This window comes from Apium graveolens, chromosome 7 (genome assembly GCF_009905375.1).
Source record: "Apium graveolens cultivar Ventura chromosome 7, ASM990537v1, whole genome shotgun sequence".
Taxonomy (NCBI): Eukaryota; Viridiplantae; Streptophyta; class Magnoliopsida; order Apiales; family Apiaceae; genus Apium; species Apium graveolens.
In genome coordinates this window covers 206799665-206823761 of record NC_133653.1, presented here as the reverse complement: position 1 = coordinate 206823761, position 24097 = coordinate 206799665, and positions in this window count along the sequence as shown.

Below are 24097 nucleotides of genomic sequence, written 5' to 3'. Positions count from 1 at the left end.
AATTTGAAGACCAGTTCAATATTCAAGATTTACAATCAACAAACAATCCAAACCGCTGGATTGACAAGTCTACAAAAAAGCAGCTTGAAGGATGTGCAAGATCAATGGTGAAGATTAACTGACAAAGAAAGATCAAAGTAAACACTGGATGCTAAGATATGCTAAGCCAGAAATAGAAGATACACTTTTCCTAAAATGGAAATGACAAGTGACAGTTTACTAAAGTTAATAGCATGTCTTATTAAACACCATGTAAACTAGCAGATAAAGTTAACACTGGTCCTTTAGTCAGTTGTAATAATTTAGATAGAAAATATTGTAACTCAACTCAAGCAGAAGCTAAGCTCTTTATTAACAAAGAGCCTAAAAATTTTGTAGCGAAACATTCTTAACTTTAATGTAAAATTAAGTGAGTTTTGTGTTGGATATATTTGAGATGTCATGTCTAATATGTTTCATGTTTAGTTTTCAGATCTTAACAAACAAGAAATATCAGTACTTACTGGAATCAGTACTTACTGGAAGTCAGGACTTAGTGTTATATCAGGACTTAAGGTCATATCAGAACTTAAGTACGAGAGGACTTACATTTAAGGAAGGAAGCTGATTAATAGTAGAAGATCGAGACTAATACAGAAGAAGATATGTAAGGAAAGAGTTAGAGGACTAGAAGAATTATATAAGATATCTGATTGATATATTTTAGGAGACAGAATTATATTCCATATCAATTAGAAGTTATCTTGTAACTGTGTACTATATAAACACAGACATAGGTTTACACTATATGTGTTATCATTATCAAGAAGATCATACATTGTAACCTAGCAGCTCTCGTGATATTTGTTCATCACTGAGGGAGGACAGTTCCATTGTAACAGAGTTTATTATATCGAATACATCTGTTTTCTGTTACTTGTGTTCTAAATCGATTTGATTGTATTCTACACTGTATTCAACCCCCTTCTACAGTGTTGTGTGACCTAACAAGTGGTATCAGAGCCTATCTGTTAACACACATACAGTAAAGATCCATAACAATCATGTCTGAAGAAGCAGAAAATCCAACCAAGCCCGTCAAAACTGAAGAAACTCCAAAGACTCAAACCCACAGTCGATATGAGACTATTAGGGTTCCCATGTTGAGACTTTCTGAGTATCCCATATGGAAAGTGAAGATGGCTATATTTCTGGAAGCTACAGATCCAGAATACCTTGATAGAATTAATGAAGGACCACATAAGCCAACCAAGCTCTCTGTTGTAGTTGCAGATCAGCCAGCAAAGACCGTACCAAAGGAGAAAAGTGAGATATAGCTGAAGATATCTCATATATTGCCAAGCAAAGGTAAGGCATTTGCTGCATAGTGCCATTGATAATGTCATGTCAAATAGGGTAATTCACTGCAAGACTGCAAAGGAGATATGGGATGCTTTGGAGATAAGATGCCAGGGAACTGATGCAATCAAGAAGAACAGGAGGACTATACTCACTCAAGAGTATGAGCACTTTGACTCAAAAAGTGATGAGTCATTAACTGACTTATATGACAGGTTTGTCAAACTCTTGAATGATCTGTCACTGGTGGACAAGGAACATGATCTTGAAGATTCAAATCTAAAATTCCTTTTAGCTCTTCCTGAAAGTTGGGATTTGAAGGTTACTATTATAAGAGACAACTATGCTCTGGATGAAACTAATCTTGATGAAATTTATGGTATGCTCAAGACTTATGAACTTAAGATGGATCAAATAAGCAAGAGACAAGGGAGAAAGTCAAGAACAGTTGCTCTTAAGGCTGAGGAGGAATTCCCCAAAGTGGTTGTCTCAAAGAAATGCAAAGGAAAAGCTCTCATCACAAAGTCTGATTCAAAATCATCAAGTTCTGATGATGATGATTCAGAAACTAAAAGTTTACCTGAAGTAGATGCTGATGAAGAGATGATGAAATTGTGTGCTCTTATGGTGAATGGTATCACAAAGATAGCCTACAGGAAATTCAGAAGGGGAAAGAAGTTTTTCAAGAAGGGTGGAATTTCTGATAAAAAGGGATTCAGAAAATCTGAAGGTAGAGGAGGAAAGTCTGACAGAGGAGATTACTCAAATGTCAAATGCTACAATTGTGGTGAAAGAGGCCACATATCTCCTAACTGCAAGAAAGGAAAGAGTGACAAAGGCAAGGCACTTGTCACAAAGAAGAAAAGCTGGACAGACATTTCAGATTCTGAAGATGAGGTGAACTATGCCTTGATGGCAAATGCTGATGGCAGCCCTGAAACTGCTGAGTTAAAGGTACCTCAAACAACTTATGTCTTTCATACTGATGATATTACTAAGTTGAGATTATATGTTAAAACCATGTTTATTAGCTATAGAGATCAAACTTTAACATGTGAAAGATTAACTTCTGAAAATCTTGCTTTTAAAAAAAGGAGTTAGTTATGTTCCATCAAACTCAGAAAGAGAGAGATGATGCTTTTTATGTTAGAGATGAATTGTTGAGATTGAATAAATCTCTAAAAACTGAGTTAGAAAAAGAAAAAGAGATTATCAGGACTTGGACTAACTCTGGCAGAACAACTCAGAATTTATTAAGTAGTGGAAACTGGAAAGAGGGCTTAGGTTATGGAGATGACAAAAGTGAAAAGGGAACTAAACAAATTGAGTCAATTGTTGTTAAACAAACTGTTAAGCCAAAGGTAAATCCTGTTAAGTTTGTAGCTAAAACTGTAAAGTCTGATTCTGAAAAGATGAAAGAGTCTATGACAGAAGTTAAGGAGAAGTCAACTTCTGAAAAATTAGAACAGGATAAACCAGCTGAAGTCAACATAGGCTTAATAAATAAGAAGCAGCTTAAGCATAAGCTGAAAGAAATAAGGAATGTCAACAAGGTTAAGGAAGCTAGGAAAAATAGGAATGGAAAGGAAGGTGTGAATAAAAGCAATAATTATATGCATGTTCCTAATGCTCCTAGAAAGAAATGTTATAACTGTGAAAACTCTAACCATCTTGCTTCTTTTTGCAGGAAGAATAAGAATATAAACTCTTTATCTCCTAAGTCAGGAGTTAAGAGTCAGTCTGTTAGGTTTAAGCCACAAAATCCTTGTTTTCATTATGCTAGTTTATGGAATTCCATTTATACTTGTAAGGAATATCATAGTTTATACTATGATTATTATCAAATAAAACCTTCTTTGAAGAAAGTTGCTTTAATTCCTTCTAGTGTAAAACCTGAAGCAAAGTCTGATATAAGTTCTGATAAACATCATGTTAGCATAAACTCTGATATTAAATCCGCTGCAAATGCTAACAAACTTAATAAGGCCAAAGGATCCAAGCAAGTTTGGGTCCTTAAAACTAACCATTAGTGGTATTTGTGATTGCAGGGCAACAGGAGAAACATCTTAGTACTGGATAGTGGATGTTCATGACATATGACTGGAAATAAAGCCCTGCTCTCAGACTTTGTGGAAAAAGCTAGCCCAGAAGTTTTTTATGGAGATGGCAATATGGGAAAAACTCTGGGATATGGTAATATTAATCTTGGGAATGTCATCATTGAATCAGTAGCTCTGGTCTCAGGACTTAAACACAATCTATTGAGTATAAGTGAAATCTGTGACAGAGGTTATCATGTGGATTTCTTTGAAGAACACTGTGAAGTTGTAAGCAATTCTACAGTAAAAGTGGTTCTGAAAGGTTACAGGCATGGTAACATTTATGAAGCCAGACTTTCGACAAGTATTGATGGTTCTGCAATCTGTCTGTTGAGTAGAGCATCAATTGAAGAAAGCTGGAATTGGCACAAAAGACTCTCTCATTTAAACTTCAACAACATAAATGAGCTTATAAAGAAAGATCTTGTGAGAGGACTTCCAAAATCAGTATTTTCTCCTGATGGCCTTTGTGATTCATGTCAAAAGGCAAAACAAAGAAAATCTTCTTTCAAGAGAAAAACTGAGTCATCAATTCTTGAGCCTTATCACTTACTGCATGTTGATCTATTTGGTCCAGTCAATGTCATGTCTATTGCAAAGAAGAAATATGCTATGGTTATAGTGGATGAGTTCACAAGGTACACTTGGGTGTACTTCTTAAACAAGAAGAATGAAACTGCATTTACTCTAACTGATCATGTCAGACAGCTGGATAAGTTGGTCAAAGTTTCTGTTAAAATAATAAGGAGTGATAATGGCACTGAGTTCAAGAATTCAAATATGGAAGAGTTATGCAAAGAGCATGGAATCAAACAAGCATTTTTTGCACCTGGAACTCCTCAGCAAAATGGAGTTGTAGAAAGAAAGAACAGGACTCTCATTGAAGTTGCACGAACTATGCTTGATGAAGCAAAGTTGCCAACCTATTTTTGGGCTGAAACTGTGCAGACTGCTTATTTTACACAGAATGCAACACTCATAAACATGCATGAAAAAACACCATATGAGATGGTGAAGAAAAAGAAGCCAAATCTGAAATACTTTCATGTATTTGGTTGCAAGTGTTTTGTTCTTAAGACTCATCCTGAGCAGCTGTCAAAATTTGATCTAAAAGCTGATGAAGGAATTTTTGTTGGATATCCACTTTTCACAAAAGCCTTCAGAATCTACAATTTAAAAACAAGGGTTTTCATGGAATCTATCAATGTCCCTTTTGATGATAAGAAGATTACTGGACTTGAAGATTTCAATGATCATGATCAGCTGAGATTTGAGAATGAAGACTTAAATTCTGATTCTGTAAATTCTGATGACTTAAACTCTGAACCTGTAAGTACTGATGTCATTGAATCTGTGGTAACAACTCCAAAGGAAAATGCACCTGTCCAGGGGGAGAAAACTGAAGATCCTACCATATCTCAAGACTCTAAAGAAGCATCAAAACCTGTCACTGGCTCTTCAAGTGCTGATTCATCTAGTTCTGATGAGCTAAATTCTGATAGTTTTGGAAGCTCTTATTCTTCAACTCCTGAAAAATCAAACTCAAATTCTGAAGTCTCAGAGAACATAACTACAGGGGGAGCAATATAAAATGCTGATGGAGACAGCATGGATCATGGGGGAGGATCCAGTTCTAAAAGTCAACTTCAATCTGCAAGAAAGTGGACTAAATCACACACACCTGATTTAATCATTGGAGATCCTGAAGCAAGTGTCAGAACTAGAACTGCAACATCAAATGAATGTCTCTATCATTCCTTTCTATCTCAGACTGAACCAAAGAAAGTGGAAGAAGCTCTTCAAGATGCAGATTTTGCAGGATGCAAAATAGACAGGAAAAGCACTAGTGGAAGCTGCCAAATTTCTTGGAGGCAGATTGGTTTCTTGGTTTAGCAAGAAACATAAGTCAATTTCCACATCAGCTGCAGGAAGCTGTTGTGCACAGATTCTTTGGATGAAGAATCAGTTACTGGATTATGGGTTAGAATTTTCTAAAATCCCTATTTACTGTGATAATTAAAGTTCTATTGCTATTAAAGGTAATCCAGTTCAACACTCAATGACAAAGCACATCAGTATTAGGTACCATTTCATAAGGGAACATGTGGATGACTGTACAGTGGAATTGCATTTTGTTCCAACAGATCAACAACTAGCAGATATCTTCACAAAACTACTATGTGAAGCTACTTTTATAAGATTGGTAAATGAACTTGGAATGGTTTCAGGTTCTTTCTCTAAATCTGCTTAGTTTTTGTTCCCATGCATCAAACTTTATGATCAATATTTAAAGATTGTATTATCTCTATATAATCTGTGCTTAAAATTTAGAAATTCATTAAATGCTGATTGTTATCTGATGTGGATCTTTATACTCTGATAAGTGTTTTGAATGTTCTGTGACTATTCAATCCAATGAGGATAATTGTGCTAGATGCTGACCTAGTAGTCTTTAACATACTAGAAATCCCATATTTGAATTAGTTGTTCATGTGGAAACTCATTAACACAAGAAAATTCTGATATTGAGCTTACTCAAGTTTACTTTGAGTATCCTATTACTAAGTCACAAACTAGAATCTTGTTTCTTATCTGTTAGATTCTGATGTCAGTAAATCTTAAGGATGAACTACATGCTGATAAGCCTCACTTATCAAAAGAAAAGAAAAGAAAAGAAAAGAAAAGAAAATTCAGGTACTCCTTTGAGATCTAGAGTAAATATGTGGAAGGGAAGACCCAAGTGCATTGCTGATATTAAGTAATATGCATTAGAAAAGCAAATAAATTTTCTTGGTGACTTTTCACATTCTCTGATTACTGGAGAAATACTCTGACAATAGCATAAATTCTGATAAGCAGTCGTGACTCACTTACACTGAGAACCCACTGTAAAAAGGAATTTCAAAAGATGCATAAAATGAGCACAAACAGTTGAGGTGGTCTCATGCATAAATTTGTTCTATAGTAGAGTTCATGATTGATGACAGATTTTAATCACTTTTCTGAGTTATGCCTTATTTCTAAGATGTACTGAAATTTATCAGACTTTAATCTTTATCTGATATTTTTCTAAATGCACACACTTTCACTCCATATGAATGATGAAAATTAATGTGGTGATTAAGTTGTTTTTGACAAATAGTTAAGTGTCATTTGCATAAATTCCGAGGACAAGTTCTGATGGAAGTTCTGATGATTAAACTCTGAAGAAAACAAGTCAGTCTTTGTACGAAGAATTACGAGAACAAACATTCACTTATTGAGTACAGAAGCCAAATTCCGATGACTAGTAAAATCTGATATAAGTTAAGTTCTGATATTAAATCCTGATGGAATCTTTGATGCTTATGTGGCATTATTCTTTACTTGACTTATTTGTGGTAAAATCTGAAACAGTCATATTTAAATCAGAATATATTTGGGTAAAATAAAAATAGTCATAATCATTATGGGTTAGTGGTTAACGTGTTGGTCTTGAAAAGTTGCATGTGCACAATAACTGTTAATTATTTCCCGTGCCCATTAACTCCTGCTTTAATTTTTTACTGACTATTATTATTACACATCGGTCTAGGGAGTCGAGGCATCATTATTTTTACTTGTAATTGTTAAACAGTTTTCGCATCCCTTGGTATTCCATTGGCTATTTAAATGCCTGATCAATCATCAGTAAAATCACATCTTTTCATTTCTCTCAAACAATGGCACATTTTAGTTGGTTTTACTGCTATGGCACAGACACTGTGACCATTTTTCGAAATGGAATTTCGACTTCATTTCCTATCAACAACATTCCATTCGAAATCTGGATTCAACTTCCAAACAACATGAAAAATGACATGTTGTCTTTCCAAAGAGAAGTTCATCTTCATATTCTAAGAACAGCAGGAGAAAGTTATTCATCTTGCTGTACTCTTTGTTGAAAGCAGGAAGAAGAATTAAATGTCATCCATTTTTTTCTCTTCACCATCAGCTTTGTCAGGCTTCTTAGACTAGGACTAAGGCTGTTGATGTTAAGAATCTTAGAATAGGACTATTGTAACAACCCAAATCCGGGGTCAAGATTTGATGTCCCGAAAATAATCTTTACATAGAAAAAAAGGATATTCAATTAACCCCTTGAATCCAGATCGTTTACAGGTTATGGTGTGAAACAAGAATCTAACCCTTTACAACTTACAATAACTAAAATACAAGTGTAACTACCTTTGAACTAATGCTCTTGTCACATTCTTCTAACACCTTCAACCTCTCGCAGCGAATATTTCTCTAGCTTCTGCTATCTATCAAAGCTATTCGCCTTTATCCTTATCTGTTTCTGGCAGAAATAAGAATTTACCAAGCAAGAGTGAGCCAAAAATGCCCATCAAGTATATAATTTGAGTTTCAAGCATTAGTATCAAAATAAAAACTTCCGGACAAAATCTTAAAACAATTTTAAACAATTCTATTTATTTGAGGGAGTTGAGAGAATAGACATTGGATGTTACCAGCCTTTAGTTATAAATCCAAAAGTGACAAGCGATTCCCAGATTCATTTCCTGAATCAGAGTTTTTTGTCCGGTTTCGTAAACATAAACCTTTTCAAGAGAGAATGTCGTTAATGGCGATCAACAATAAATTAGACTGGACACTAGAACCAACATATGCACTATAACCTACTGATCAGTCAGGATATAGTGCGGATCTATACCCAACTGCATAGACCCAACCAACATATGGGGTACCCAGGAAACTATGGCCTAATAATCAAGGGTCCGGTTCATACCCGACCCGAATCGTAACCATCCAGTCCGTGGAATATTTTGATGTCAAATCATTTTGATTTCAAACATCCCAAGTCAGGGTTCGCAAATAACCCGAAAGAATGGGTATTTGCTCACAAGAGCAATCGATAACATAGGAACAATAATGAAAGGAACTTGCATAATTAAGAGTAAATTACAGCGAAATATAAAATAGTTAACTATTCTGAACTTAGAATAGGAATGAAATAATTGCAATATTTTACAAGAAAAGGTTAGGAATAATTGCAGTATTTAAAAGAAAATCAAGAATACTTGCAGTATTTAAAAGAAAGTTCGGGAATACTTGCCTCAATAAGCTTTAACCGCTATTGACTTTGGTTTGACTTTGATCGTTCGGCTTTATCGTCAAACTACTATCCTATTCTGGATACGATCCCAACATTCAGACCCTTCAGTTGAAACTTCGTTGATCTCGACGTCTAATCACTAGATTGTTTCTATTCCGATGTCAAATCTCGGGTCTTCCGTCTAAAACCTACAGGGTTGAAATACCCTAATTCAAATAACCGCATAACATAACACCACAATCCTATTCTACCCATACGATTTCATAACCCAACTTGTATTTATATGTATTATAGAAATTATGGTTCACATCTTCGAAACTCGGTTCGGTATTTATTTTTAGAAAATACGTATATTTGTTATCTCGAAAATAGGGTAATTGATTACTTATAAATTATTTTGTTTCAATCGCAATTAATTTTATATAGTATAATTGTATATGATTATTCGACATCTCCGATAATTATAGGTTACGTTCCCGTGTTTTCGGAATCAATTTTCCCAAAAATCGGGCAGCGTCTCCTCTGTTTATCGGCCTACCCGTCGAATCAGTTCGACGTCAAATCACAACAACAACTCAATCACACAGCAATAATCAATCATCCATAACTACAATTCATAATTCCCAAACAACAATGTAATCTCAATTATTTATCCTGGTTATTCACATTTCTATATTTTTTATTCATAATTTTCGTTTCGAAATTAATTTCACGAATTAATTTATTTCATTTATAAATGTAGGACTCAGATTAAAATCATCACGGTCCACCGTCGGCTCGCCGAGGCTCATCGCCGACGGTGGTAAAATTCGTCGGTGCCCGATTAATTCTGGGTTTTCTTACGAATTTCAACGATTTATTTTTACCAATTCTCGCACGAAAATAAGTAATTAACTAATTTCATGAATATTAATCAATTATTATATTTTCTTTTCTGCAAAAAATAATAAAAATTCAATCTGCAAATTCCCAAGCCAACAACAACATCACAGTACGGGCCACAAACGGAACCAACAGAACCCAGCCGGAAAAACTGGCCGAAAATGCAACACAGAACATTAGTCACCACTTCTGCCATACACACACACACGCCTGACTCACACACACACACACACCCACTAACACACGCACAATAACACCCGCACGCGCCACCGTCCTCACCGGAAAACGGTGAGGGGCGGCGGTAAAAATTAAAAACAACACACCCAACCAATTCACGCATACACAACAACATAGATATACAACATATATATATATATATATAAATATATATATATATATATATATAAAGAATGAATATACGCGAAGCACGAAACACGCGCCACCACCGTTACCTCGCCGGAGAACCGGTGGCAACGGGGCGGCCTGAAAAACGAAGGCATCACTTACCCAGAATCATGGGTTTCAGTTGGGGGAAAGAAGAAATCGAAAAGAGCCAGGAGCAAGAGAGATTGATAGAGAAAGGGAGGAGAACCGAGAGAGAGATGAGGGAGAGATTGGAGAGAAAGGAGAGAGAGTCGAGAGGAACGAGAGAGACAACAGGGGGTGGGGAATTTGGAGGTAGAATTAGGTTTTTATTATTATTTTTTTTCTTTTCTTTTCTTATTTGATTTGTTACGTATTTAACGATATCATGATATAATTTGTGAATAACGGTAACTCAAAATATCGTTTAAAATATTTTTTAAATTTTATAAATATTATGAAACAAATAAAACATCAATTTCGTAATTTTTTTAAAGTATTTCTGAATTTAATACAGAATTTACAATTAAATGCGATCGGAAAATCATTTAAAGATAAATGATCAATAAAATATTGATTTCTAAATTTTATAAACTCCTGAAAATAATAAATAACATTATAAAGCAATAAAAATAATTTTAGAAACAATTTTAGCATTTATGAAAATAAATATTCAATAAAAATCATTTAAAAAATAAATAAATTTATACAGCTCGATAAATAATCATAAAATTAATCTTCGCGTCCAACAAAGCACAAACAATTTATGATACAACAACACAAGGCTGACATAACCATCACATATCTTATTTATTTAATAATTTGATAATTACATTTACACATCAGATCCGAAAATAGGTTACTTAGCTGCTAAGTAACTAAAAAGACGATACGATTTTAATACCAAAATTGGATAATTATCAAAACAAAGCTTCCTATAAAATACTTTATACGAAATTAAGGTGATAATGTCCCGCCTTTTGAGAATATGGATTTTTATCGATATATAAAATGATTTGCGTATCAAAAATTTCACACTGGGACTCGTACAGGTCAAACTGTACCCCGGATCGAAAAAGTCAAAACATGAAAAGTGTTCAGAATTATCAGATTAGGTTAGGAAGGAGTTTTCGAAAGAGTTCCGGGTTGTAAAAACGCAAAAACAGTTGAAGTGTGATGATTTCTGATTCTAAAAAGTAATTTTATAATTATGTAAAAATAATTATTATTAATTCTATAAATTCTTATAAAATCATGTAATAACCCAAAAATTACCAGAAGGATACCAAATTTATTTACATTTAATTTTGAATAATTGGAAATTAAAATATCTCAATTTTATCAGAAATAAACATCCAAATATTATTATCCATCATCAAATAATTCACCAAAATTCACATAATGATTATTTATTGATAAAAATAATTACATGATATTTTCCAAACGTTACATCCTTCCCCCTTTAAAAGGATTCTGTCCTCAGAATCATGCTAAGGAACAGACCATGATGTTTTCCAAGTATCTTTCTTATAATTTCTCAGTTCTCATTACCTTAATCACCACTCAACGGCCTTTTACCGTCATCAAATCTATCAGTTGCTCATGCAACCCCTAACACAATCTTTACTCCATATATTTGGAGCCAAAATAATCTTCGTAGTCATACACACATGAATATCTTATAAACTCGTTATACCTGGGACAACAAGATCAACTCATTCACAATCATTTTATCTACTTCATTGTTACGAAGGACTAACTTAATTTATACCAACCCTTCTTTTCTTTCTAATTATAATAGTTCGTGTTCATGAACTTTCTATTTTCACTGACTGTTCTACTCTACTTTTCATGTCTCCTTCTATTTGGTTAGCCTGGTCTATGATCGTTTTCAATCGTATTCGAGAATCTTTGATCGGTCTCTTGCATTTTCTATTCGACTACACCCGATATCCTGAGCTCATGACGTCTGATGCTTCGAAATGTTCTACATCTATTCAAAAACTAAAAAGGAAAATCTCGGCAATTGTATTTACTCACCACTTGGTGGCATACTTTTATTTCTTTTCAATCACTATCAAGTAGATTCATCGAGTGAGAATCTCTTACTATCTGAAAGAAAGTACATTAATTTGGAACGAAATGAGTTAGAACTTTATTCAAAACCCGGTCTCCTGGTACTAATACTCATTTTGTTGTCATATCAAATTAGATATCAATACGAACTTTGATGCTCATAACGTCCCATACTGCAGTCAACATCAATCATCTGTATTAATACCACCTTTGATGTCCAACAACAAAGTAAGTATCAGCATAACCTAGAAGACGGATCAAAACCTATTCTTCAATTTCTAACTTTTTCAATTCTTTTAACCATTTCCCAGTAATCTTAATGGTATTCACTCTTTTCTTTCTATTTAAAACATCTGTTCCTAAATGGACCTTTTCTGGTTGGTAGTTAACCAAGCAATCATAGCTCATAATCAATTATAACCAGAATTCATACCTTTGAAGCTGAGACTGCAGTTGCTATTTTTTTCAACTCTTCGCATGCATATCTTCAGGCGTTCAACTTGGTCTTCCTTAGTCCTTGAATTAGCGAGGATGTTATCAATAAATACAATCACACTATCCAAATACTCCTGGTACATTATGTTCACTTAATCTTCAAACTTATAATTTCCGATAATCGATGCGTAACTTCATATCTCCATTCTTTTTTTCCATGACCGCTTTTGTGCACAGCGCAAAATACTCTTTCTTTCATTATTCTTTCATTCCATATTTTTGAAGTTTTCTTTCATTTAATATTTCATCCCTATTGAGTTATACGATACAGGCTTTTGACATCAGCTTGACTCTGTGCAGTAACCGATGAGAAATTCTTACCTCATTCCCTGAGGTAACCTTGGTAAATCATTCGTTCGAACCTCCAAGACTTACTTTAATTTTAAAGAATTCCGATATGAGATTCATTGCAACGTTCTTCTCTAGCAGTTTTCCATTAATACCTTTGTTTAATCATTCTTGTTTACACGCATTTCTTGAATGAAATTCCCATCTTCAATAATCGGCATTTCACCTCATCCTCCTAATAGTTTTGGGCACAACCGACGTTCCCAACTTGCATATATCCTGGATTATTTTATAAAATTTCTTTATCATCTTTTTGATTCCACTTCTTTTCTTCATTATTTCTCCTTTTTCATTATTCATCTTCTCTTTTAAACATAACGAATTTCCTTTTTCTTAGTACTATTAATTTGTTTATTATCGGATAAGTCATTTCTGGAATTCATACTGGAATGAAGGCTGTTATTTGTAATATTTAAATTCTTACTAACAGAATTATCGAATTTCATCGGTAGCTATTTTCTTATCCTTGCTTGACGTATCACAGATCGCGGGTTTGACTTCTCTTCATTGACTCACATCTCTTTTCCCTGAGTTCACATGCAGACTTCATCAGTCTCCGTCTTTCATTGGATGCTTGAATGTAACACCCCCAGATCCGGGGTCAGGGATCCGGGTCGTCACGGTCTTTCTTTCCACAATATCACTTAACTGAATTAATAATAAATAACCTCATGCTGTGACCCCACACTAACACACACCATAACCCGTTATAGTCTCAGAGATGAAACTGAAATAAGTACCAGTCTTTGAATCCACAATTAACAGTTATTACAACCCAAAATGATTATTTAATAAGTTTACAATTAATTGCCATTATCTGCCACAAGTTATAATTATACATAATTGATTCTCAAAAGTAGAATGCCTGATCTGCCAATAGATCTACCTCTGCAGCTATAGCAGCTACAACATCAACGGGAAGACGCGGGACGCTTCCCACGTGCTTGCGCTGGGTCTGCTGGAGTCTAGCCATCTTTCCTAACTGTTGTTGTGTGATGAAGAAATAAATCAAGAGTGAGCCTTACAACTCGCAAGATAATATATAGTGATAACAATAATACAAGTATTTAAATGGATACTTACTAGAATCCTTTATCAAGTGTAAGATAATTACTTACCGGATATAAGTAAAAACAAGGGATGAAGTTACCAAATACTTCACTATACTTATATCATTTATAAAGCTACTTGAACTACCACTGTTCAAAGTATAATGAGCTTTCAACAGTTCATCACATAGATGAGACTACAAGACAGATTTGAATAGATTAAATCTTTGAAGTATTATTGAAGGAAATGAAGTTATGATATACTTCATTAAGTTCCGATATATATATCCACATATACATTTTCTTTATATTGTCCCTGAAAACCTCTGTCATGTAAAGTATGAGCAGAGTTTGTAACATCCAATGAATTTTTGGAAGGGAAAAAGAATTGTGGCATAAACCCGATATCTTGCTGATCAGGCAAAGATACCAATAAGTAACCTTTTCTACTAGTAGATGGACGAATTCCCCACTGGTCATCACCCTGGTCGCAATAGGACCTTATGCTGGACTGCCACTCAACCACTTACGCATTTGATGGACTCCCACTGAGCCACTTACACTATCATGGACGCCCACTGAGCCCATGTTGCTTATGCCGACTCGATAGATGGACTTACTTCCCGAACGTTAGGTAAGTAATCAATTCATTTACCAAAACAGCAACCTCGTTGCGAATATAAAATACACCACTGAGCCGGATTCCCCAGGTTTTGAGCGAATATTTAAATCCCCTTTGAAAGGAAGATCTTAAATATAAAAATGAGTTTTGGGATCCGCTCTAACTTTTAAAAATCATTTTGAAGACTCGAAAACACTTTAAAGAGTGTTTGGAATACTGTTGATTTAATAAAATAAATCAGTCCCGATATATTAGAAAATATCTGAATATTATTATTTAAATAATATTCCCATATTGATAATCCTTATAAAAATAATTGAAGTAGAAGATGTAAAACTTATACTTGAAACGAGTATTAATTAACCAAGATATACTTTCGAAAGTACTATCTTTATTTGAATAATCAAAAATAAGTTTGATTATCGAACATTATTCTTTAATAAAATAAAGAATATTAAATAATACGCGGAGTCATAATACCTCGAATGAATATTATAAATAATATTCATTAAATAAATAAAGGAGTCATACATCCTCAAATGAATATTCGAAATAATATTCAATAAATAAATAAGCTGAGTCATAAGCCCTCGAATGAATATTCGAAATAATATTCAATAAATAAATAAGCTGAGTCATAAGCCCTCGAATGAATATTCGAAATAATATTCAATAAATAAATAAAGTTATCGAATATACCTTATTCGATTAATAGTTTTGAAAACTATAACCATATATATATATATATATATATAATCTACTCAGGATCCTCGACTCCCGGTTTTAGAAAATGTTTTCAACTTTGGGTCTCTATACTAAGGGTATATGCAAATTACCGCTATTCTCTAGCATAGGTATTATCAACTGAACCAACAGATATATATTTCAAGAATATGAAACAGGCATGCATATATACCATATCACATGCTGCAATATATCGTAAAAATTTGCTAAATAACCAATATGCATCTATCACAAGATAATGCATGTACAAATGTATACATCACAACAACAGTATAACGGATAGAAAACTTGCCTGAGCGACTGGGAGTTACAAATGGCTCGGGACGAGTCTGGTAACCTATAAACAACAAGTAAGTTGGAATTAAACCAAAGTCACTTGTAAATCTATACTTTAACCAACTTAGACTCTAACGCTTGCTCTGCGCTTACTGATTCTCTTAAGTCACTCGAGTACTCTCGGCTCCACCATTTTTAATAATTTAACCATTACGAGTTTTAAGGCGATTCCTTCGCGAGTGTCTTACAAACTGCCTAACACACTTAAAATAATTGTTTCATACACTAATTAACCCTTTTTAGTCTTTAACCTATGTTTCAAAGTAAGGCGAGGGGAAATGTTTCGTTCGCGAAACGCCGTTACTTAAAACGGTCGTTTCTCCTAAACCGTTCATCGGAATCAAACGAACCACATATCAAAACGAAGCTCGTAACATGTAATTTCTAATCATGGCAATGGTCAAAACCTAGCAGGGAGTTCTCGGGTCCTAATGTTATGAACAAAAGCAGTCTAAAGTAAATCAGACATTACGACGGCTATGTTTAAGCGATTTCCCAAATTTAAACCATTCCAAATCCACCACAATTCAATCCCAATTCACAACCCAATCAAAACTCCATCCAAACTATATTACAACAGCCCCAAATCAACTCATTATAATCAATTCACTTAATCTTAAAACTTGAATTTAAACTATACTACAATCTTTAACCAAATCATAAGATTTCAACATTCCAATCTCCACCATTCCAACCCAACTCTAAACCAACCATCATTAAGCTACTCTAATACCATATCAACCAAAATCATCCTAATATACAAAGTAAAGCTAGGGTTTGGAGATGATATACCTTCCTTGAAGTGGTGTGAGTAGCTAGGAAGCCTTAGGAAGCCTTGAGGAGTCTTAGGAATGCTTGGATCTTAAAGGAAAAGCAAGAAAAATCAAGTTAAAAACCTTGAAATCACTATTCATTGTCTTCTTCATTGATTTATTGGAGAAGATAGAGAATGAATGGGATGCTTAAACTCATAATATAGCCATAACTATGCATAAGGAATACTAGGGAATTATCTTACCAATTTAGGAAGCTTGGATCTTGGATTTTGAAAATTTTCTCTTTGAAAACTAGGAAAAGCCGAGAGCAAACCCTTGGTGAAGAGAAATGGAATTTTCTTTTGTTTTGATGAAATGATTTGTTTGGCTTGGTGGAAGTAGTTTTGTTTTTGTTTTGGTTAATTACCCTTTTAGCCTTAAACTTTGTGTGGTTCTAATTCAACCACATTTCCTTCCTCCCTTTGTCATGCTTATGTCATCATGTGGTGTCATCCTTCCCTCTTTGTCCTCTTCTCATTGGTTGGATGACATCATCCCCTCTAATCTCTTTGATTAACTTCCTAATTGCTTGCCTAATGACCGCTGATCTGTTATACGGTTCGCTTAACTTTCGTTTTCGTTTATCGTTTGGGGGATCATACCCGGGATCTTATTACTTAGGTTCCCTTAACGTTTCTCAATACATTATATTCCTTTTTATGATCCTCTATTAAAATCCTTGAATTTTAAATCCTTTTTATCCTGTTACCTTATACTCAATTCTTTCCGTATCTAGTGGATTTTCGGGAAAAATCAAAGTGTTCGGAATTGGATTCTGATGATCTTTACATACACTTATATACCATATAGAGTACTAATAAAATCTCAGAATATCCATAACAGAACCCCTACATAGTGTGGCATGAAAATTTTTCTCATTCAGCTAAAACACCATTCGTAAGGGTTACAAAAAGTTCAAAATTTTGGGGGTTATTACAGTCTCCCCTCCTTAAAAGGATTCCATCCCGGAATCAAATAGAAAACAAGTGGGGGTACTTTTCTAGCATTACACTCTCTAGTTCCCAAGTTGATTCTTCCACATTATGATTCTGCCATAGTACTCTGACTAGCTTGATCACTTTGTTCCAAAGCACCTGCTCCTTCTTATCTATAATCCTTACTGGCTTCTTCACGTAAGTCAGATCTGGTTGCATATCCACCTGCTCGTACTCCACTATGTGTCTGGCATCCCGATGATACTTCCTTAGCATTGACACATGGAACACATTATGAACTTGTTGCAAGTTAGGGGGTAAGGCTAGCTCGTAAGCTAACTTTCCAATCCGTCTTAATATCTCAAAAGGTCCAATGTACCTTGGGCTTAGTTTTCCTTTCTTTCCGAACCTCATTAATCCCTTCCAAGGGGATACCTTTAGCAGTACTAAGTCCCCGACTTCATATTCCTTGTCCTTTCGGGCTAGGTCTGCATATTTCTTCTGTCTGTCTTAGGCTGCTACAAGCCGTCCTCTGATAAGATCCACTATGTCTTTGGTCCTTTGGACCACTTCGGGTCCGAGCATCTTCCGCTCTCCTACTTCATCCCAGTATAAGAGAGATCGACACCTTCTTCCGTACAGGGCCTCATATGGCGGCATTCCGATGCTAGCATGAAAGCTATTGTTATAAGAAAACTCGATCAACGGCAAGTGATCATCCCAACTTCCTTTAAGGTCTATTGCACAGACTCTCAACATATCCTCTAGTGTCTGGATGGTCCTTTCACTCTGCCCATCCGTCTGGGGATGGTATGCGGTACTCATATTTAACTTGGTCCCCGCACATTCCTGAAAGCTCCTCCAAAATCTGGAGTTGAACCTGGGGTCTCGGTCTGAGACAATGGACGCTGGGACTCCATGTCGCGTCACTATTTCCTTAAGGTAAATGTCCACCAGTCTATCGACTATGTATCTCTCATTGATAGGAATGAAATGAGCTGACTTTGTCAGTCGATCTATAATTACCCATATGGCGTCATGATTGGCTTTCATCCTTGGCAAGCCTACAACAAAATCCATCGCTATCTGTTCCCATTTCTATTCGGGAATCTCCAGGGGTCGTAAAAGTCCACTGGGTCTCTGGTGATCTGCCTTTACTCTTTGGCAAGTCAAACATTTGTTTACCCATTCTGCTACGTCCCTCTTCATGTTGGGCCACCAGTAATATTCCTTCAAATCCCTATACATCTTGGTACTTCCCGGGTGAATGGAATACCTTGAACTATGGCTTTCATCCAAAATCTCATCTTTAAGCTCTTGAACGTTTGGAACCCAAATCCGGTAAGAGTACCTCATTATCCCTTTATCATCTTTCTCCGTATGGATCTCTTCTCCAGTCATTGACTTTCTGCCTTCATTCATTATTTTCTCTTGGCACAATCTGATCTTTTCCAATAACTCTGGTTGCATTGAGATCTCAAAAAGCTTTTCAGTTCCGGTTCCAGTTACCTTTACTTCTATTTCCATTCTCTCAAAATCCCTTATCACTTCTTCCGAAGTCGTTATCATTCTGAGTCTTTCCTTTCTACTAAGGGCATCAGCCACCACATTGGCTTTCCCCGGATGATAGAGAATCTCACAATCATAGTCCTTGATTAGTTCTAACCATCTCCTCTGGCGCATGTTGAGCTCTTTCTGCGTAAATATGTACTTGAGGCTCTTATGGTTTGTGAAAATCTCGCACTTCTCTCCATACAAGTAGTGCCTCCAAATTTTTAAGGCAAAAACTATTACCGCGAGCTCAAGGTCATGAGTAGGATATCTAATCTCGTATTCCTTCAGTTGTCTCGACGCATACGCAATCACCTTACCGTGCTGCATAAGCACACACCCTAATCCTTTGTGCGACGCGTCACTATATATCACAAAATCTCCTTTTCCGTCTGGCAATGCCAACACCGGGGCCGTTACCAACCTTTTCTTTAATTCTTGAAAACTGTTCTCGCATTTCTCCGTCCATTCAAACTTCTCTGTCTTACGAGTAAGTCGTGTCAAAGGGGCTGCGATCTTCGCAAAGTCCTGTACAAATCTACGATAGTAGCCGGCCAATCCTATGAAACTCCTTACCTCTGTGGGTGTGGTTGGCCTTTCCCAATTTGAGACCGCCTCTATCTCGGAGGGGTCGACCAATACTCCTTCTTTATTAATCACATGTCTTAAAAACTGTACTTTATTCCGCCAGAATTCACACTTCGAGAATTTGGCATACAACTGTTCCTCTCTGAGTATTCCTAGAGCTATCCTCAAATGCTCTGCATGTTCTGCGTCAGTCCTTGAGTAGATCAAAATATCATCGATAAAAACTATCACACACTTGTCCAAGTACTTCTTAAATACTCTATTCATTAAGTCCATAAAAGCCGCTGGGGCGTTGGTTAATCCAAAGGACATTACCAAGAACTCATAATGCCCATACCTGGTACGGAACGCTGTCTTGGAAATTTCTTCGGGTTTAATCTTTAGTTGGTGATATCCAGTTCTCAGGTCAATCATGGAAAAATAAACAACATCCTTTAGCTGGTCGAACAGATCGTCTATTCTAGGTAATGGGTACCTGTTCTTTATGGTTAGCTTGTTCAACTCTCGATAGTCGATGCACAGCCTCATGCTCCCATCTTTCTTCTTAACAAATAAAACTGGTGTTCCCCACGGAGACACACTGGGTCTTATCATACCCTTATCCAAGAGTTCCTGCAATTGGATAGCTAATTCCTTCATTTCTAACGGGGCTAATCGGTAAGGTGCTTTTGAAACTGGCGCCGTCCCTGGGGCCAACTCAATAGCAAATTCAATCACTCTATCGGGTGGTAATCCCGGAAGGTCTTGTGGGAATACGTCTTCAAATTCGTTGATTACCGGAATATCTTGTAAGTTGGGCACCTCCTTTTGCGTGTCCACCACATAGGCTAGGTAGGCCTCATTTCCTTTTCGTAGCATCCTTCTGGCCTGGGCCATAGTCAAAAATTTCTGCGTCTGCCTCTTTCCTCTCAATATAACTTCTTTCTTCCCTGGGATATTTAACTTAACTTTCTTCCCTTTACAGTCTATCTGAGCATCATTGCTAGATAGCTAGTCCATTCTCAAAATTACATCAAACTCCCCTAATTTAAAAGGAATCAGATCAACACTAAAAGATTGCTCCCCTATGCCTATCTCACAGGCGGGGTAAATCTGGTTAACAGGAATAATCTCATGATTGGCTATTTCTACTTGTAAGGGTTCTATCAAGGGTTCAGCCTTAAGTCTTAACTTACGCGCAAGGTCCTTTGATATAAAAGATTTAGTTGCTCCTGAATCAAATAAAATGTTTGCACTGACTGAATTTAGAGAAAGGGTACCTGCTATCACATCTGAATCTTTCATAGCATCCTGGACTGTCATGTTGAAAGTCCTTGCAGTAGGTGGCTTATTAGAAGCAGCCCTGCTTGCTCCCGAAGCTGCTGGTTTGTTCATTGGGCATTCCCTCTTCCAATGACCCGGGCGTCCATACTGATGACAAGTGGTGGTTGGAATGACGGCAGGGGTTGATGAAGGGCACTTAGTTGAATAGTGACCTTCCCGACCGCACTTAAAGCAGGTTACTGGCTTTCCTTTACACTCCCCAGTGTGCATCCTTCCACAAGTGTTACAGGCTGGCAATGGGGGTCGAGACTGGTTGGAATAGGACATTCTTGACTTCTGGCCGCTCTGGCTCACACTCACGCTCATTGGCCGCTTAAACCCAGTGTTCTTTCCCAGTAGGGACACTGCTCCTCGATTAAATCTAGTTGGGAAGCTCCTTCCTGCGGAACCTCCACCCATGCTCATACTTTTCCTCTTTATTCCCTTCTTCTCCCTTTCCTTCTGCATCTGTTCACTTCCGGCTTCTACAATCGTTGCCTTTTGCACCAGAGTGGCATAATCCGTAAGCTCAAGGATTGCCACCCTATTCTGAATCCACGGTTTCAGTCCCTGCTGAAACCTCCTAGCTTTCTTTTCCTCGGTGCTCACAAACTCCGGCACAAACCTTGATAACTCAGTAAATTTCGCTTCGTACTCTACTACAGATAAGTTATTCTGCTTTAGCTCCAAGAACTTGAGCTCCATCTGGTTTTCCATAAACCTCGGGAAATACTTTCCCAGAAATAACTGACTGAATCTCTCCCAGGTTATAATAGCATCTGTCTCTATATTTTTCTTGGCCTCCCACCAGTAGTTGGCCTCTCCTTTTAGAAGGTAGGTAGCAAATACAGTCTTCTGTGCCTCATCGATACTCAGAATCTCAAAGGATTTCTCCATTTCCTTTAACCATGCCCTTGCCTCAACTGGGTCGGCTGATCCGTGGAACTCAGGGGGCTTAAGGGACTTAAAAGCTCTGAAAGAGTTTGCCACAGCATTGTTATTTCCTTGAGGGGGTGGGTTGGGTTGACGTTCCAAGTTCTGCCCTAGTAGTTGCATGAACTAGCCCATGGGATCCATGCCTGGGTTTGGTACTGGTTGTTCAACCTCAGTTTCTCCTTCTTCAGCCTCTATCTCAAATCCCTCAACATCATATGTTTCCTCTTCCTCTTCATATAGGGAGTCATCCTGTTCCACATAATCCTCATCTTCCTCTTCACTGTGTTCCTGGTTCCTATTGTCCTGATTATGGCTTCCCTGGTCCTCAGATCCAGGGTTCGCCCTAGTTCCAATCTTTCTTGGCGACATGATACTGATAATAAAAAAAATATTAGGAAATTCAATGTTAGGTCACAGTCATACTCAACATTGTGCCTTGCATAGCTCTTATAATGAGGAGAACGTATCTCGCAATTCTTATTACATTATGACAGTTCTAATAAGAAGTGCAGTAATAATAATGATAAAAACAGTGATCTCGTCACTAAGGAACTGAACTGAAAGGAAACAAATATATACATAATGTGAGAAATACATAGTTTGATCTTGTCAAAAGTACAACAGTGCTACAGCCATCTGTCCCAAAAGTGATACACAAGAGTCTATCTGTCTAGTCAGAAAAAGGGATGCTATATACAAGTCAACTATCCCGGAAAATTGGCTCTTACTAAGGACTCGACTAACTAGACAACTAGACTATCCCATCGTCAATCCTGAATCACACACTGGAGCGGGTCAGCTCCCATACCCTTTCCATCGCACGACGGAAGATATAGTCGGCCTGCCTCCTGGAGATCCTACCATGCCTGTCCCCCTGGAGAGATCTGAGTCTCGCTCGGGACGTGAGCTCTATCCCCGTCAACTCCCTCCTCAAGGATCGGGGTATAGCTGCCCTAGTCTCATAAGCTCGGGTACGCCTACCCGCCCTCTCCGCATCCAACTCCCTCCTGGCCTCATCCAGTCGGGCGTCAGCAACAGCCACTCGGGTCCTCAGTACATCCTGAACATAGTCGTGGGCTAACAAAGACTGCCTGTGGGCAGGGTCGAGAGGTGGTGAATCCGGAGCCGCTGGGGGTGCCTCCTCAGTCTGCCTAGGCTCGGAAGTATGGGTCTCTGAGCTGTCCTCATAGGGGATCCAAGATAGTGGTGGAGGGGTAGGAGCTCTGACCACCGGAAGTGTGGGTAAAGGGGTACCAGCGTACACTACCATAGGTCCGACACGCTCCTCAGCTACTGGGACCTCATCCGGGTCCTCCTCATCTGGAATAGCAATGACCTCTGTCTCTGACTCCTCTGAGGGGTCCTCCTCATCTGAAATAGCAATGACCTCCGTCTCTGACTCCTCTGAGGGGTCCTCCTCATCTGAAATAGCAATGACCTCCGTCTCTGACTCCTCTGAGGGGTCCTCCTCATCCTCCTCCATCTCAGGCTCCTCCTGATCCTCGACATCTAGCAGTGCCTCATCATGCTCACGCTCGAACATCTCAGGGTCCTCTATCTCATGCGCCTACACATTATACGAGCTAAGTTACTATCATAATACTTATAAGGGTTCCCGTAAGAGTTTTAACTGTCAGCACTACTTTAGGTAGTCCGACCATGAACTTGGCAAGAGTTCTTATTATCTTTGTGAGTTTATTATTATATCGTCGCATCATCTCTGAGGTTTATAACGCTTAGCTCTGATACCATTTCTGTAACACCCCCAGATCCGGGGTCAGGGATCCGGGTCGTCAAGGTCTTTCTTTCCACAATATCACTTAACTGAATTAATAATAAATAACCTCATGCTGTGACCCCACACTAACACACACCACAACCCGTTATAGTCTCAGAGATGAAATTGAAATAAGTACCAGTCTTTGAATCCACAATTAACAGTTATTACAACCCAAAATGATTATTTAATAAGTTTACAATTAATTGCCATTATCTGCCACAAGTTATAATTATACATAATTGATTCTCAAAAGTAGAATGCCTGATTTGCCAATAGATCTACCTCTGCAGCTATAGCAGCTACAACATCAACGGGAAGACGCGGGATGCTTCCCACGCGCTTGCGCTGGGTCTGCTGGAGTCTGGCCATCTTTCCTAACTGTTATTGTGTGATGAAGAAATAAAGCAAGAGTGAGCCTTACAGCTCGCAAGATAATATATAGTGATAACAATAATACAAGTATCTAAATGGATACTTACTAGAATCCTTTATCAAGTGTAAAATAATTACTTACCGGATATAAGTAAAAACAAGGGATGAAGTTACCAAATACTTCACTATACTTATATCATTTATAAAGCTACTTGAACTACCATTGTTCAAAGTATAATGAGCTTTCAACAGTTCATCACATAGATGAGACTACAGGACAGATTTGAATAGATTAAATCTTTGAAGTATTATTGAAGGAAATGAAGTTATGATATACTTCATTAAGTTCCGATATATATATATATATCCAC